At 37.6% G+C, this 17,248-nt stretch overlaps 1 long non-coding RNA gene across 1 annotated transcript in view; it reads right to left on the minus strand.

Annotated features, from left to right (window-relative positions):
- Window positions 1-9,961: 9,961 nt before the first annotated feature.
- The window catches only part of LOC137237342 (uncharacterized), a 212,336-nt gene continuing 205,049 nt past the window's right edge, over window positions 9,962-17,248 (minus strand). The window contains exon 3 of the long non-coding RNA XR_010948910.1: window positions 9,962-10,155. This is a non-coding gene — a long non-coding RNA (uncharacterized lncRNA). The remainder of the gene's footprint in view (window positions 10,156-17,248) is intronic.

Genomic DNA, 17,248 nt, shown 5'->3' on the forward strand with positions numbered 1-17,248 from the left:
CTCCGGGGTTTGTTTTGCTTTTGGCGATGTGCTTGAGCATTTTGTTGTCGACGGTACGGCTTAATCGCTCGTGAGGCATCTTGTTGCCTTTTTTTGTGATGCAACAACGGTCTAAATCGGCGGTCGGTCATATCGCTGCTTCGTGCGGTTGGGAGTGCATCTAACTCCCTTTCCTCGTTGGTGTCTCTGCGGGAAGCACTAGTTCCCGCTTGCGAGACAGATATTTCACCTTCCTCCAACTCTACAGGCGCAGTATTTTCAGCTTCGACCACTGATGCTTCTAAAGAAATGATGTCGTCATCGTCGTCGTCTTCGTGGCGTGAATACCTTGATGGTTTGTGCGTTGTTCTTCGCGGGTCGGCAGAGGTGTCAATATGGAGAAGAGTGTGGTGGTCGTCGTTGCATCGACGACATCTTCCCTCATTTGAGCAACTCTCTGTTCGATGAGTGCCTGCCAGGCAATTTGTGCAATAGCGGTGTATGAGCACCGCACGTAAATGATCTTCCGGTTTTTTGGCTCGAAAGATTGGAAAAAGCCGAATCGGATGATATCGGCCGCAGAATTTGCACTTGAGGCTGTATTGTCCTCCGAACTCAATGCGTTTGCGCATAGCAGAATAACGGGCCATGTTGTGCTGTAATGACATTTTTCCCGTTGAGGTAACAATGGTATAACGGAAAATGTCATGTATATATGCTGGCGAGCAATGATTCTACCGATTACCTTGATTAGAAAATGAGGTGGTTTAAGCCGCTTTAATAATAGCGGCTGCGACTTGTGGCTAAAGTGATTATTCTGGGTGGCAAGTATGTATTTTTACCCAGAAACCAAAATTTTATAGCTCATTATACTCGAGCATATACATATGTATGTTGCTTTATTGAATATGCGATCCAAAAAGAAAATTAAAATATTTCGTACGACCATTCTGCACATAAGTAAATTAAATCTTCAGCATTAACACTTGACATATTTTGGAGCGATTTTTGTTAATCTGAAGCATTTAGTATCCTCCCCCCTTTAATTTTCATTAAATTTGCCTTTATACGGGCTAAAATAGTAAATTTTACACCGTTTTCATACATTTCATATCGATTTCGGGATCTTGCAGTCAGCCCACACAACTAGTTGCATGTTGTGAACGCTACATGATCACACCTGTCGATAACTTTGGTGCACTTATCGAATTGAAAAAATGCATTCACCACGCACCACTACTTTCATGATGGCCGGCAACAGAAGAAGAACAAAATCAAAACAAAGTGCCGGTAAGTGTAGATTTGTATGCAAGAAAAACAGGGTGCTGGAAAATGTACCCAAGTGCAATGGCCCAAGTTCAGAAATGCGATAATTTCTGAATTTTAATGTTATTTTAATAATAGGCCACGTGTTATGCGTATTTAACTGTGCAAATAAATTGGCAAAATCAGAATGAGCATTAGAGTGGGTTGGTGCCTTTGAACAAAAAATTTCTAGAAAAAAAAATGTTTCCTTTTTTTGAAGGAACGTGATAATATTTCTCACAGATGGGTTTTTATTTTGGATGTGCGCTAAAGGAGGTGTATAATCCGCCGAAAGCTGCTATGAGTTGGAGTGTGTTGTGCCAAAAAAAAAATTAAAATTTTTTTCTTTTTTGAACCTTTCGGTATTTTGTGAAGTTCGATTAAATTTCAATGAATGCACAAATTACATAAATCAAAAGATACGCAAACGGGGAAAGTTTATATGGAAAAAAATAATAATAATTTTGTGGGCAACTCCAATACCATTGGTAATTTGGATTACAGCATTACAATAAAACAAAATGTTTGTATTTTTCGGGTAAAATGAACGAGATGCGATGAGAAAAAAAATGTTTTGAACAACGAAAATGCGAACGAATGTCGAGGTGATAGTGTTAAGTAAAAGGAAAGACTTTTTTTTTGTTAAAATTTGCCTAACAGCTACTTTGCTGATTAGGTTTCCTAGATATAGTTTCCCTTGGAGTAGGTTCCTCATTTTCAATGGTATCTGTTGGTAGTAGTACCAACTTCAGTAACGGTCGTGTAACCTGACCATATTCGGTAATAAGGTCTACGACGCGAACTCGGTTATCGGAACCGGGATATAAATTGATCACTCTGCCCATTCTCCATTCGTTAGGTGGCAAATTATCCTCTTTGATGACGACAAGATCTCCGACCTTTATGTTAGTTTGAGGTTGCTTCCACTTATTCCGTTTGTGTAGTTCAGCTAAATACTCGGATTTCCATCTTCGGCAAAATTTATGGTGTATAGTTTTCAATTTCTGCCATCGATTAACAATCGAAGCAGGATTCTCGTTCGTATCTAATTCTGGTGGGCCTAATAGATGTCCTCCTACTAAGAAATGACCCGGGGTAAGAGGTTCTAAGTCAGAAGGTTGGTTAGAAGCAGGGCTCAAAGGTCGCGAATTGAGACACGACTCTATTCGACATAGAAGCGTGTTAAACTCCTCAAATGTATATTTCCCCACTAATGCAATCTTTTTGAAGTGTGCCTTAAAGCTTCTAACGCCCGCTTCCCAGAGGCCGCCCATATGCGGCGCAGATGGCGGTATGAAATGCCATTCAAGTAATTGATGTGCATACTTTGATAAAGTTCTATCACGCGCATCAGCGATAAAGACCTTAACTTCTTTTTTAAGAGCCCTTGAGGCTCCGACAAAATTCGTTCCGTTGTCTGAATAGATATTTTTTGGACATCCTCGTCTAGCAATGAACCTGTCAAAGGCTGCTAAAAAGATGCGGTACTTAAGTCATTTGTGGCTTCTAAATGAATAGCTTTGGTAGCAAAGCAAACAAATAGACAAACGTAACCTTTCGAAATGCGGCAACCACGGCCGCGATAACTTTTAATATCAAATGGTCCTGTAAAGTCAACCCCTGTATTGGTAAACGCTCGCGAAAAGGTAGTTCGCTCCTTCGGCAATGCACCCATAAGTTGGTTTTGCGATCGTTTACGATAGATCGTGCAGATCTTACAATTATGAATGACAGACCTAATCATTGTTTTCACTCTAGGGATCCAATATTGCGTTCTGATAAGTCGCAACATTAGTTGGTTTTCACCATGAAGTGATATGTCATGGATAAATTGAACTATCAGACGTGATAACCTACAATTATACGGGAGAATCATTGGACAACGTTCGTTGAAAGGTAAATCTTCAGATGCCTCATTACGCCCTTTTATCCGCAAAATATTATCTTCGTGAATAAATGGATTGAGAGAAAGTATTTCACTCTTTGAATCTATTACATCTCCTGCTTCGAGTTTATTGATTTCCGAACTAAAGTGTTGCCTCTGTGCAATGATTATTAATCGAGTAATCGTTAATTTAATTTCGCCTGCTGCAACTGAGCAAGACGTTGGTTTAAATAAGGCTTTTGTTTTTGGATTTGGTCTCTGAGAAAACCTAAAAATATATGAAATCACTCTCAAAGCTCTGGGTAGGCTAGAAAATCTTTCAAGAATATCACTAACATTGCCTGTGGTTGTAGTATGTACTTTGAACCTTTTTTCCTCGCTATTAGTAGTATAGTCTATATTTTGTGGCGGCCATTTTTCTTTACCTTCTTGAAGCCAAGAAGGACCCTGCCACCACAAGGAATTGTTAAGCAACTCGTGTGCTAATACACCCCTACTAGCTAAGTCTGCTGGGTTAGTTGCAGAATCTACATGAGACCAACTTGAATTTCCTACTTTATCTAGGATTTTTGTAATGCGATGGGCCACAAAGGTATACCATGAGCATGGGAGTTTGCGTATCCATGCGAGAACTATCGTAGAATCGGTCCAAAAATGCAATTTCAAGTTACCGAAATCAAGATTATTGATAACCGATTCAATAATTTCTGCGAGTAGAACGGCCCCACAAAGCTCCAAGCGTGACAGAGAAATAGTTTTAACTGGAGCAACTCTGGTTTTCGCTAAAAGTAGGTTGACGTGTATCCCGTCTTCCCTTTCCAGCAGCATATGCTTTCTCCGATGCATCGCAAAATCCATGAATCTCGACTTTGTCCTTTGGTGAAAATAGTACCCATCGTGGAATTCTCATTTGCTCGATTGCAATGTGATTTTGCGCGAAAATGTTCCATTGATCCTGCGTGGCTGGTGAAACTGGTTCATCCCAGTTAGTACCCTCTAACCAGATGTTTTGCATCAAAATTTTAGCAACTATAATAATTGGTGCCAGCCACCCTAATAAATCGAAAAGCTTGGCAATAGCCGAAAGTATTTCTCTCTTACTTAGAATTTGGTTAGTTTCAATACATTTGACTTTAAAATAGAAATGATCCGCATGAGCATTCCATCTAATACCAGGTGCTTTGGCACTGCTCGTATCTTCGAATTCGAGAAAATCTTCATGCAAAAGATGCGCTTTTGGAATCCCGCCTAAAATTTCACTGAAATTCGAAGTCCATTTTCGTAATGGAAAACCAGCTGATTTCAAAACCGTATTAACTTGATCTCGCGCTTTAATTGTCGATTCTATGGCATGACCTCCAGCAAGGACGTCATCGACGTACATATAATTTCTCAAAATATTCGATGCGATTGGGTATACGGGTTCCGAGTCATCAGCTAGCTGTAATAAAGTTCTAATCGCTAAGTAAGGAGCACAATTAACTCCGAAAGTCACAGTCTTCAATTCATAAAGATTGATAGGTTCATTCGGACTAGAACGAAAAACTATTCTCTGATATTTGGTATGGTCACTATTGACCAGAATCTGGCGATACATCTTCTCAATATCGCTGTTGAAGACGTATTTAAAAAGTCGCCAACGTAATAACAACATAGTTAAATCAGACTGAAGCACCGGCCCTGGCAGGAGAACGTCGTTAAGGCTTTTACCATTTGCTGTTGCAGAAGAGGCATTAAAAACCACCCTAACCTTTGTTGTTGTACTTTCCTCTTTGATTACCGCATGATGAGGCAAGTAATAATTGTCAGTAGCATTAGCTGACTGCATTTCAGGTAATTTGGGCATGTGGCCCATGGATTCATATTCCATGACCACCCTATTATATTCCTGATGTAACTCGGGGCTTTTTGCTAGTCGTGATTCGTTTGAATAAAATTGTGAACAGGCTTTTCCTAAAGAAGGGCCTAAATTAATGTTATTTGGGAAATCTGATCGGAAAGGAAGTGAAACGATATATCTTCCCTGATCATTCCGCACTGTTGTACGTTTGAAGAGCTCGTCGCATTGTTGCTCATCTTGCGTACGAATTTTTGTTTTTGGTACATCTTCCAGTTACCAAAAGCTTCCTAATTGTTTCACTAATGACACTTCATTGAAATAGGATGCCCGATGGTTGGATGGTTTTACTGCGTCCGCTTGACCAGTTAAAATCCACCCGAACACAGTTTCTTGAGCTAAAAGTGTATTAAGCACGTTTTTCCTAATACCCTCTAATATTATTTGTGGGTAAACGTCTCCTCCCAAAACAAGATCAACTTGCTCGTTGATGAAGAACCGCTTATTCGCCAAGATAAGGTCTGGAAAAGCTTGTTGTGTCAACGCCGAAATTTGGCATGTTGGCAAGTTCCCAGTTACTTGTGGCAAAACAAGAACCATAGCCTCGATAGCAATCATGGGGTCAACAGGTGACCGCAGTTGGATCATGCACGCTTCCTTTACCTGCGCAGAAACCGTATTATTGATGCCCGAAACTTGAGCATGCATTTTACGTGTTGGCAGGTTTATTCTGCGTCTGAGCCTCTCCGTAATGAAGGAACACTCTGATCCTGAATCTATAAGTGCTCTGGCAGAAAAGTTTGTACCATTGTGATGTATGTTAACCCGCGCCGTACATAATAAAATCCCTTTGCTTGTATTAGCATGATGGGATTGTACATTGCTAGCAGATGGTGTGTTACTGCTAGTGGAGTCGCGCGTTTGTAGGGCTTATGTAGAAGTGGACTGTATATTATCCGAAGGTTTCTGTGATTTGTTAGACGGTTTCGACCGTTGATTCTGTAAATGCAATAAAGAATGATGTCGAGAGTGGCAAGTGCCTCAATTGTACGGGATCTCGATCTCGACACCGAATGTCCCGAAGAGAGGCAATCGAGGCAGCAGCCATTGGATTTAATAAAACTAATCCTTTTGCTAACCTCTAACCTTTTGAAATTGGGACATCTGTGAGGTTTGTGCTCTTTTGATTTGCACATCTTGCACGCATTATTGGCAACACTAGATTGATGTGCGCCAAGCTTCTTTTGTGAAGGTTCGGGGGAGGATTTATGTGTACTATTCGATTTCTGAACCTTTGGTTTGGCCCCTCGGAGACCCGAAACGCTTTCCAAAGTCTGAAATCTATTAGTGAGGAACTTGTCCATGTCCTCCCACTTGGATATGTCCTTCTTATTTTCGACCGACTGCTCCCAAAGCGATAGTGTTAGTTCAGGTAATTTTGTTGAACATAAGTAGGTGATAATTGCATCCCAGTTAGTAATGTCAATTTTGTGACATTTAAGGGCGGATATACAATTGTTGATATCCCTCTGCAATTTTTTAATAGAAGTCCCGCACTCTGACTCTATTGAATCTAAATTGAAAAGAATTTTCAATTGGGAATTAATAAGAATTCTCTTATTCTCATATCTATCGCTAAGGTTTTTCCAAGCAGTGTCAAAACCTTCATTGGTCAAAGGGCATTTTTCAACAATTTCCCTTGCTTCACCTTGTGTCTTTTGCGTAAGGTAATATAGTCAAGTGATTCATTGCTTTTATAAATAGCATATCACGAAAAGTTGGCCATGAAATATAATCGCCCTTGAAAGTTATGGTATCGCAAGGAGGCAGACGGAGATTATGATGCTTGTGGACGATATTCTCTTTCCCCTTTCTCTTTTTCGCTTCCTCTTCAAGCGATTCGCATAAACTATGTATTTTTGACATAGTTCTAATATAAGTTGCATAGCACATTTTATGCTTTTTGCGAATTGATGAAACCGCTTTTTGGTGAGTGGTTTTATCTGCCAACAATCCGTCAAATGCTTCTTTCACTTTTTCATACATTGCCTTAAAATCGGCTTGCTGAATTTTCAGCGCATGGATTGTAAGATTTTTTGCAGGAATTTCATTAAAATCCTTGTCGAAATCTACTACTGAATCAGTAAGTCTGGTAAAGTTTTCCATTTTGTTACAAAAAGCTTATAATGAGATGAAATTACGCAAAGGTTATGAAAAACTTATATATTTGACGGGTTCACTAATTACCACCACAGATGTAAAGCACAAAAAATATTTCCAGCCAGAAAAATATATGTTTTTAGACAAAGAAACGCAAGAAACTGATATTTTTAATATTTTGGTAAGCTAGTTCCTTTGGGACCAGTTTCGAACCAGTATAAGGGTGGGTGGGTGAGAGCTTTGTAATGCTGTGCTAAGATACTCGTGGTTATGGTAACCAATTTATATGTTGCCTGTACAGCCCTAAGCTGTGTCGGATATTCCTTACCAGGGTAGGGGGAAATAACCGATAGCAAGGAACTTTTTTGTACGAGGTCGAAATATTAACTTGTGAACTTGTGTCGGATATTCCTTACCAGGGTAGGGGGAAATAACCGATAGCAAAGAACTTTTTTGTACGAGGTCGAAATATTAACTTGTGAACTTTTCCTTGTATAGCCCTAGGCTGTGTCGAATATTTCTTACCAGAATATGGGGAAAATACTCGATAGCAAAAGGTTTTGTCGTACAAGATAATTTTTTGTGTCACTGATTTTAACAATAACTAACACAACCAGACACCCTGTTTATATAAAACATATGTTTCAGCAATCAGATGACCGCTCGTACCTAATTGCACATATGTACATATGTATATGTATGATTGTAAATAATCAAAGTGGTGTATTGCTCGCCAGTCAGCAAAATTTTAATAATTAAAAACAAGTGCAGTGATTTTGTAAAATAATTGAAGTGACTTTTAAAACTATAATAATTTAAGTGATTTCGTGAAATGAACAATTGTTAAGGTTTTTATATATGTATGTGCACGGGCCAAGTGTTAAAAGGAAAAGAGAGGTTAAAAGGAAAAGTGTGATACTCCTATTCTCTAGCCTTTTCCCTAGCTTTATAAGAGGTCACTGAGGTAGAAACCCTCGGCCAACCTCTGCAGTCGAATGGAGTCAAAACCTCCAGACGAATATACTCTAAGCGCAAATGAAGTCAGAAACCTTCAGGTGCACTCTTGGTCGGAAGTAATAAAGCCTTCCGACTCATATGCCTGTCTCCCGAAACTTTAAAAGCAAATTAATTTAATGTAAAAAATATTTGTGACTAATTAACAAAAAATTTACCGAAATCACAAAAAAATATTTTAACACTCTTTTTGGCCTTTGCGTGCACTATTTACGAAATCAAGAAAAAGAATGTACGTACATATGTGCGTAGGTCACAAACAAAAACAACCCTTAACTTCAATTAATTTTCAAAACCACTTTAAAACACGTTTAAATAATTCTTTCAATTTGATTCACTTTATTCTTTACAAGAAAAGTAACGAATATATTTTTAAAAAGTGCACTGAAATTTTTCACACGTACCTTTTATTTAAAAATCGCAGATTTGTATTGTAAAAACGCTGGATGGCTGCTTGCAATATTATTTGCTGGATATTTTCCAATTTATGTGCTGGACCACCAATAATAATAAGTTTTCCGAAAGTTGAAAATGTTTGGTCACTGGAAAATAAATTTGTTTCTCATTTAAAGCCTCCGAAGGACCATGTTCGAGGGAGCAGGAGACCTTGGGCTCGTCCGACGAAATAAATGAAGATTGAAAAAAATTGAGAATTAGATTCACGTTATAAAAATATTTTATTTAATTAATTAAATATACAAAAATTTGATTAACTACAATATGAAATTGTAATGTGTATGTGTATATGTACATGTATATATGTGTATATTAATAATTTTATTTTCAACTTACGGAAATCGTGGTGGCTGCAGACTGCTGTTCCTTGGATGATCCCAAAAGAAGTGAAAGAGCCTTCTTTTGCATAAAATCCTCGAACTCGCGAAACGGTAAGATCGAACGATTATTGTAGTTAACTGTTTGACAAAAGTAGTCATACAGTTGCTGTTAACATAAGCTTAACAGAATGCATACTAAGGCTGCCGACAACATTTATGTTCTTAGGGCAGCCGCAAATATTTATGTTTTGGCCCGCAGGCATAAACAATACCTTTCATTTGATACACATACGTTGTTATTACATATACAATTGTTTTTGTTTTTATCGGCCTATTGATAAATGATTCAAGGTTCGACTCGAGCTGAAGGCCAGAACAATAATTTTTTTCTAATGATAATTATTGTTATTTTTAAATTTTTCTAAATTTGAAAAATCGTATTTTGTTTTTGGAATAGTAAGTAGAAAATTTTTCAGACAACCTGCCATAGCTGCGCAGATAGATCCATTTCGAGCCTTCACCATCAGTACGCTTTAGGCATGCTGCGCTAACCATTACAGTCAATACAAAAAAAGGTTCTGTAAAATACACCAATACACTTCAAGTCATTTACAAAGCAGCTCTGAATGTACAAAAAAATTTTTAACTTTTCCAAGAAAATATATAGTTAAGTTGTTTTGTTGCCGAGCACAATTTCCTATTTGCAATTATGGATCATTTAAATATGCTGAAAAATAGCATAACTGATTCTAAAATTGTGAACAAATTTTGCATCAATAGAATTAAAGCACAGAAAATAACAACTCAAATAACAGGGCTAGAAAATTATAAATCCATAATTGCATTTTGTCAGAAGAATTATTTCTCTGTAATAATAGATGAAACGACTGATATATGTATGTATATCAAAAAATTTGGCAGTTTCGATTCAAATTTTTGATAAAAAGGGCATTGTTAGATTTATAGATTTGATACCTTTGATCGATAGCAGCACGGGGGGTACTTTTAATGCAATTATTAAATCTTTGAAAGATCATTCAATACCACTTGAAAAAATTATTGGTTTCACTGCCGACAATTCCTCGGTTATGATGGGAGTAAAAAGCGGAGTGCAAGCAAGTTGTTCCAAATCTGCATGTTAATGGATGTGTTTGTCACATTTTAAATTTAACTTCAATGGCCGATTTTGATGTATTTCCCTACAAAATTGATAAATTTTTAAAAGACGTAAACTATCATTTTTGTACCAACCCCCTTAGGAGGGCAGACTTTCAAAGTTTTCAAGAACATTTCGGTACAGAAATGCATATTATACTAAAGTACGCCCACACAAGGTGGCTTTCTTTACGTATTTGAAAATAAAAGCAGTAATCAAAATATTAACCTTATATCTAAAATTTTTCAAAGTCGTATTAATAAAGTATATTTTACATTTCTTTCGTATATTTTAAACGAAATAAATAACATGGATATAGTAATGTAGTCTGAAGATATTCGCATACACTTACTTATTACCAAATTAAAAATTTTATAAAAAAATCTTATTTAGACTCCAGTCCTATTTGGATGTTAAATATTTATTCAGACGAAAATCACTTAACCCCAGATGAAGTTTACTGCGGTGTTAATGTGGATATTATTCTATCAAACAACCTTTTCGAAAAAGATAACGTACACATATTTAAGAGCTGTGCTAAACAATTTTATATACACTATTGTAGTACTTTATTAAAGAAAGTAAATATGAATGATAGAACTTTGTTGTGGGCTGCAAAGCTTTCACCAGAAAGTATTTTAAGCGGTGAAACAAATAGTATTGAGCCTTTAGTTATGGAGTTGTTTGCGAAATCTGCATTTGATAAAATAGGGAAAATCAATTCTGAATTTCAGGGACGGGAAAAAATTATTATTTTTTTTTCGGAGTCGAAAAATCCTGGTCAAAAAATTGCCCTAGGTGAAAATGTTTCGGTTCCCAGGTATCCTTATAGCAATATCATGTCGAATCATGCATCCATATTATTTTTTTATTTTTCGAACTTCTATCTTAATCCAAATATATTAAAAGTCCAAAATTAATAGTTTTGCAAGGAATAGTATTATAAAAGGAATAACAGTTTCGGCCCTGCTGAATTTAGAGCTTTAGCAGAGCATGAGAGCCTTAAAAAATTCAAGAATGTAAATATATGCAGCTTTTGAGAAGAATTAAGACCAGCTAAAAATAATTTAAATGCGCAAATGTTTTCCAATATTTATAGAATAGTTCAAGGCATATTGTCGATTCCACATTCATACACAAACGTAGAAAAGATATTTTCTATACAAAATTTAATTAAAACTAAGTGTAGAAATAGAATTCAAACAAACACGGTTTCGAATTTAATAAAAACTACAGACTTGATGAAATTAACTAACAATTGTTGTCATAATATATGTAGATACGAAAAAAAAGCTTTTTGTCAACTAAGGTATTTAACCCTAGTGAGATAACGTACATCTGTGAGACGTACGTCGTTTTAATTTTGCTCTCAGTGTCCCAGAATCGTAAAGTGAGAACAATCTCATTCTCAGTTTTCTCAGCTACCATTACCAGCTTGTCAGTGGGGGTGTTTTTCAGTAGTAACTTTTTTGTTTGCTGAAATATATACGATTGTTTTTTTAAAAATACGTCTACGTGATGTGACTAATTTTATATGTAATTTTTGCCGAAAATGGTAATTTTAGCTAATATTTTTTTAAATATAGTTTAAAACCGTTAATTCATTCAATTGAAGTACAAAAATATGTATTTTATTTTAATTTTTTTGCTATAAACTGAGGTCCTTCGAAAAAAACTGATTTTTGTAAGGACAAGTCCAAGCCAAGTCAAACTTAATTTTTAATATATCAAAAAAACAATATTTTTCTTAAAAACATTTAAAACAAGTGGATATATATCAAATAAATGATAAAAAAAAAAAATGTAAGTTTTTTAATATCTTTAGGGTCATTAAATTTGATCACGTCTCTCAGACGTACGTTATCTTTCTAGGGTAAAAAAATAACGTTATCTTTCTAGGGTTAAAGAACTCAAAGAAGAAAAACTGTTAATGTATTAACTTAAACGTGACTTATTAGTATAGATGTAGGCGATAATTTGTCAACTTTTATACCTGAATCTAAATCTTTTGTACCTAAAATGTTTTTATGAAATGTTTTTGCATTGAATGCAGCTGTTATTTTTTTTAAATATTCATTTTATATTCCTTACTGGTTCTCAATAAAGAAATGTTTTTATATATGTTATTTTTATTATGTTTTTATATATGTACATAATTGTACGCTTCAATCGATAAACTTCTTTTATTATTTTTAATGGAAAAGTATTTCTTCATAAATCATATTTCCCTGTTATACTACCTTTAATTTATGTTAGAAAGTTTCCTGACTAAAAACGGTTTTTGGATAAAGAAGCAGTATAGCTTTAGTTTGGTTCAAATTCACATCCGAAGACTTTTGGTACATTTTTGGATGATTTGGTATATTTTTTTTCCTCATTTGGTACAAAATGAAAAAATCCATTTATCATCCCTGATACGTACATGGCCGCTTAGCTGGTGCTAAGCTCATGCCCACCCGTGTACATAAGTCTAGCTGCTTGCCGCATAAGGTGTTGTTGGTTTTTGGTGTCGGCTTCGTTTTCTGTTTCAGCAGCAAAATTCGGTATGATGCAAATTTTTATACAGCGATGTACATATACATATGTAAACAGCGATATACGCCGAAAACAAACGAAACTTGCAAAGCTAAAAATTTTGCTTTAAAAACGCTTTTTATTGCCTTCCTTGTCGTCTGATGAGTACCAAAACCATAAAACGTTCGAACCTGTTTCGCCCTAAAGTATATTCAGAAATGTAACCATGGAAAAAGCTTCGTGATAAGCTGCCAGATCATGAAAATACGCAAGATCACGTAAAATGTTACATACAATGGCGCTCAACTCGTATTCAGAAGGACACTTTGATTGGTGGACTTCTGGACAAACAGTTGATCAGCGAAGCTCAAAAATGGAAGGAAATATTATATCGGATCTTACACACAATTTTATTTCTAGGTGAAAGGGGAGTAGCATTGCGAGGTGAGAGTAATATTCTTGGCGAACGGAACAATGGTAACTTTTTAAGCATTGTCGAACTTATAAGTCGTTACGATCCGGCACTGGGAGAGAATTTCGAGAAAGTCAAGATTTCTCAACAGCAACAAAAACGGCTGCAGGTGCATTATCTTTCTGCTGATATCCAAAACGAATTTATTGAAATTTGTGCACAACACATAAGAACAGCGATACTGAATGAACGGAAAAAAGCTAAATATTTCGTCATCATTTTCGATTATACGCCCGACTCAAGCCACGTTGAGCAAACTACTTTAATTTTGCGGTAGCTTGTTATGGATTCGCATTTTCGATGGAAGCAGTAAGGAAGGCAGTCGGCATGATGTGGTGGTGCACAGTGGCTAGTCATTGTCGGCTGGGGCGGGTCCTTGCCAACCTTACCGTTCCTGCGCCATAATCAGAAAAAAGTTCCTATCATGCCTATTCAAGACTAAGCTGTCAAATTCAAAAAAAAAAACCGACAGAAGCGCAGAGACCGACTCAAAACGCTTATAAATTCAAACTAAAACAACATCCGGCCGAACCGGAAGCCACGGACAGACCGTTACAACATTCAACAATTTAAAATTCAAAAAAAAGAAACTTCAAAAAACTAAACGCAAAAAAAAATTTACCGAACCGGAAACGACCGGTTACCAAACTCTGAAAATCAAAAGAACAAAAAAAAGCTGAAAAGTAAAGAAAAGCGAAAAGGGGCCACCGAAATTTAGGTGCGCATGGTTTTTGAGGGTGGGAAAAGCACCGGGCGTCGCAACAACACCCGCGGCGCCCCTCTATATATTCGGCCCTTTTCGCTTTTCTTTACTTTTCAGCTTTTTTTGTTCTTTTGATTTTCAGAGTTTGGTAACCGGTCGTTTTCGGTTCGGTAAATTTTTTTTTGCGTTTAGCTTTTTGAAGTTTCTTTTTTTTTTAATTTTAAATTGTTGAATGTTGTAACGGTCTGTTCGTGACTTCCGGTTCGGCCGGATGTTGTTTTAGTTTGAATTTATAAGCGTTTTGAGTCGGTCTCTGCGCTTCTGTCGGTTTTTTTTTTAATTTGACAGCTGAGTCTTGAATAAGCATGATAGGAACTTTTTTCTGATTATGGCGCAGGAACAGTAAGGTTGGCAATGACCCGCCCCAGCCGACAATGACTAGCCACTGTGCACCACTACATCATGCCGACCGCCTTCCTTACTGCTTCCATCGAAAATGCGATCCCGTAACACGAGCAAACTTGCTTTGAATGGGCTGCATACGTATGTGTGTACATATTGTAACGATTTACTTGCAAATCCTCTTATGTGCCCTTCTGCTAAGTTCGAATCACTAAACTGTTGAATAAATAACTCCAATATTGAATAATGGAAAAATGGCCTTTATTAAAGTACTTCACAATAACACTTATACTTTGCAACTAGCTTGGTTAACAACCAAAGTGATTGATAGCTCAAATGAAACTTACTCTCGCCTCTACTGTCGCGCCTTTTATACATTTTGATTTCTCATTGCATACTTCCAGGCTTTTCCATTCCAGAACTTACTAGTTAGTTTCAGCTACAAAATCGCCAGCCACAACTACGTTTATAACTTCTCATTTGAGTAATACCTTCACAAATTATTGCCCTCTCTTCTGAACAATTCAGATAAGATATATGCATGTATTTGTGTATTGCTTCTCCGCTGCTCGTATACGTAAATATGTGTAGACGCAATTATTGATTCGTTTATGTAGATACATAATGATTGATCTATGGATGTGCATGATATCACTGTTTAGCATCGGCTTATAGATGGCAGCACCCTTTAGTTTTGCTAATATTCGTAACCCTGCCCTCCACCTAAGTCTGACCGTCCCGATCAGACAAATCTCCCGATCTAAACGCTGCTAGCCTCTCCAAATGAACCACTTTCATTTTGGTTCGTGGTTTGCCAATGGTTTGTATGCGGTACACTACATCTTTGATCCGTTTTACAACTTTGTATGGGCCTTCCCAGTTACACTGCAATTTCGGGGACAAACCTTTTTTTCGTTGTGGGTTGTATAGCAGCACCAAATCTCCTTCCTGAAACCCTTCCGAATTAATTGCTTTATCGTACCTCGCTTTCATCTTGTCACTCATAATCTTTGCTCGTTACCTTACCAGATCGTGTATCTCTCTCAGCTCTTCTTCGAAGACACCAGTGCGGGAGTTTGGCCCGTTGTCTCATGTATTGCCGATCGGCAGGCCATCAAGAATAATGATATGTGTGTATCCCATTCCTTATGGTACTTGTCTACTACTTTCCTTAAATGCTCCTCCAATGTTCTATTGAATCGTTCTACCATACCATCGGATTGAGGATGCAACGCAGTTGTCCGTGTTTTTCGAATGCACAATGATTTTCACATTTCCTGGAACACAGCTGATTCGAAATGTCTGCCTTGTTCAGAATGTAACTCCATTGGTACACCATACCTTGCAACCCAATTGTTTATAAACACTTCTGCTACTGTTTCCGCTTCTTGATTTGGGATTGGGTATACCTCTGGCCATTTGCTGAAATAATCCATAACTACCAGTACATATTTGTTTCCGCCGTTGCTAGTAGGAAATGGACCAGCGACATCCATAGCGATCCTTTCAAATGGCGCACTTGAGTTATATTGCTTCATCTGGCCATCCCTTCGGGTTCTGGGCCCTTTCGCTCTGCTGCAAACTTCGCAGTTCGCAATCCACTCAGCGACCGACTGACGGCAACCAACCCAATAGAATCTCTGTTTAATCTTCTCGAGCGTCTTCGTGATTCCAAGATGACCTCCGCTTGGACCATTATGCAGCTCGCTGAGCACGTCAGGAATCCTCTTTCTGGGAACAACTATCAGTTTCTTCTCATCCTCACTCTCCCATACTCGATGAAGGCAACCGGATATCAATTCTAAACTGTTCCACTGTGCCCAATATGCCTTCGCAATGGGACTCTCTGCTGACATCTCTTCTCTGTTTGGTCTTTCGTTTCGTTCGAGCCCTTGCATAACACGTGACAGATCTGTATATTCTAGCTGACACTTTCTTAGCTGTTCCTTGTCCCATTCATCTGTACATGTTATAGTCATTAGCCGGACATCTATAATGTCTTATTTAGCCTCGGCTTTTGAACAGTGCTTGCATTCCAAACTACATGGTCTTCGTGACATTGCATCGGCATTTCCATGGGTACTACCTTTTCGATGCTCAATGGAAAAGTCATAGCTTTTTAGTCGCTCGATCCACCGTGCCAATTGTCCTTCCGGATTACGGAACTGCAGAAGCCATTTTAAAGCTGCGTGATCTGTCCTGACACGGAAACGCTGGCCATAGAGGTATTTGTGAAAATGTTTAATACACTCTACCAATGCCAACAGCTCTCTCCGCATAACGTAGTAGTTCCTCTCTGGTTTTCCAATCGAACGGCTGTAATATGCAACTACCTTCTCCTGTCCATCGACGAGTTGTGATAAAACGCCTCCTATAGCATATCCACTCGTATCTGTATCTAGAATAAATGTTTCTCCTGGAATCGGATATGCTAACATTGAGGCATTGCACAAACGCTCCTTCAATGATTGGAAAGCCACTTCTTGCTCCTTCTTCCATTCAAAAGCTTTATTTTTTCTTGTAAGCTCATGGAGGCTATGGGCTACGCTGGAAAAAATTGGTACAAATCGGCGGTAATATGTGCACAGCCCAAGGAAACTTCTCAATTCATGTAGGTTCTGTGGTCTTGGCCAATCCTCTACAGCCTCTATCTTTTCGTTCGCAGGGCAGATGCCCTCTGCCTTGTGACCCAAATAATTTACTTCCTTTTTAAACAGCGCACACTTTTTGGGACTTAACTTCAGACCAGCGCCAACTATTCTCTGGAAAACTTCCTCCAAGTTCTTAAGATGTTTATCAAAATTCTTGCCCAATACGATGATGTCGTTCAGGTACACCAAGTATGTTTTACAATGTAGTCCTTTCAGTACCTGGTCCATGAGTCTCTCAAAAGTAGCTGGTGCATTACAAAGTCCAAAAGGCATCACTGTAAATTGCCAAAGACCATCGCCGACTCTGAAGGCTGTTTTCTCTTTATCTTCCTCCTTCACCTCAACTTGCCAGTAGCCGCTTTTCAAGTCCAGTGTGGAATACCAATTCATACCA

This window comes from Eurosta solidaginis, chromosome 1 (assembly GCF_040869045.1).
Source record: "Eurosta solidaginis isolate ZX-2024a chromosome 1, ASM4086904v1, whole genome shotgun sequence".
In the NCBI taxonomy this organism is placed as follows: Eukaryota; Metazoa; Arthropoda; class Insecta; order Diptera; family Tephritidae; genus Eurosta; species Eurosta solidaginis.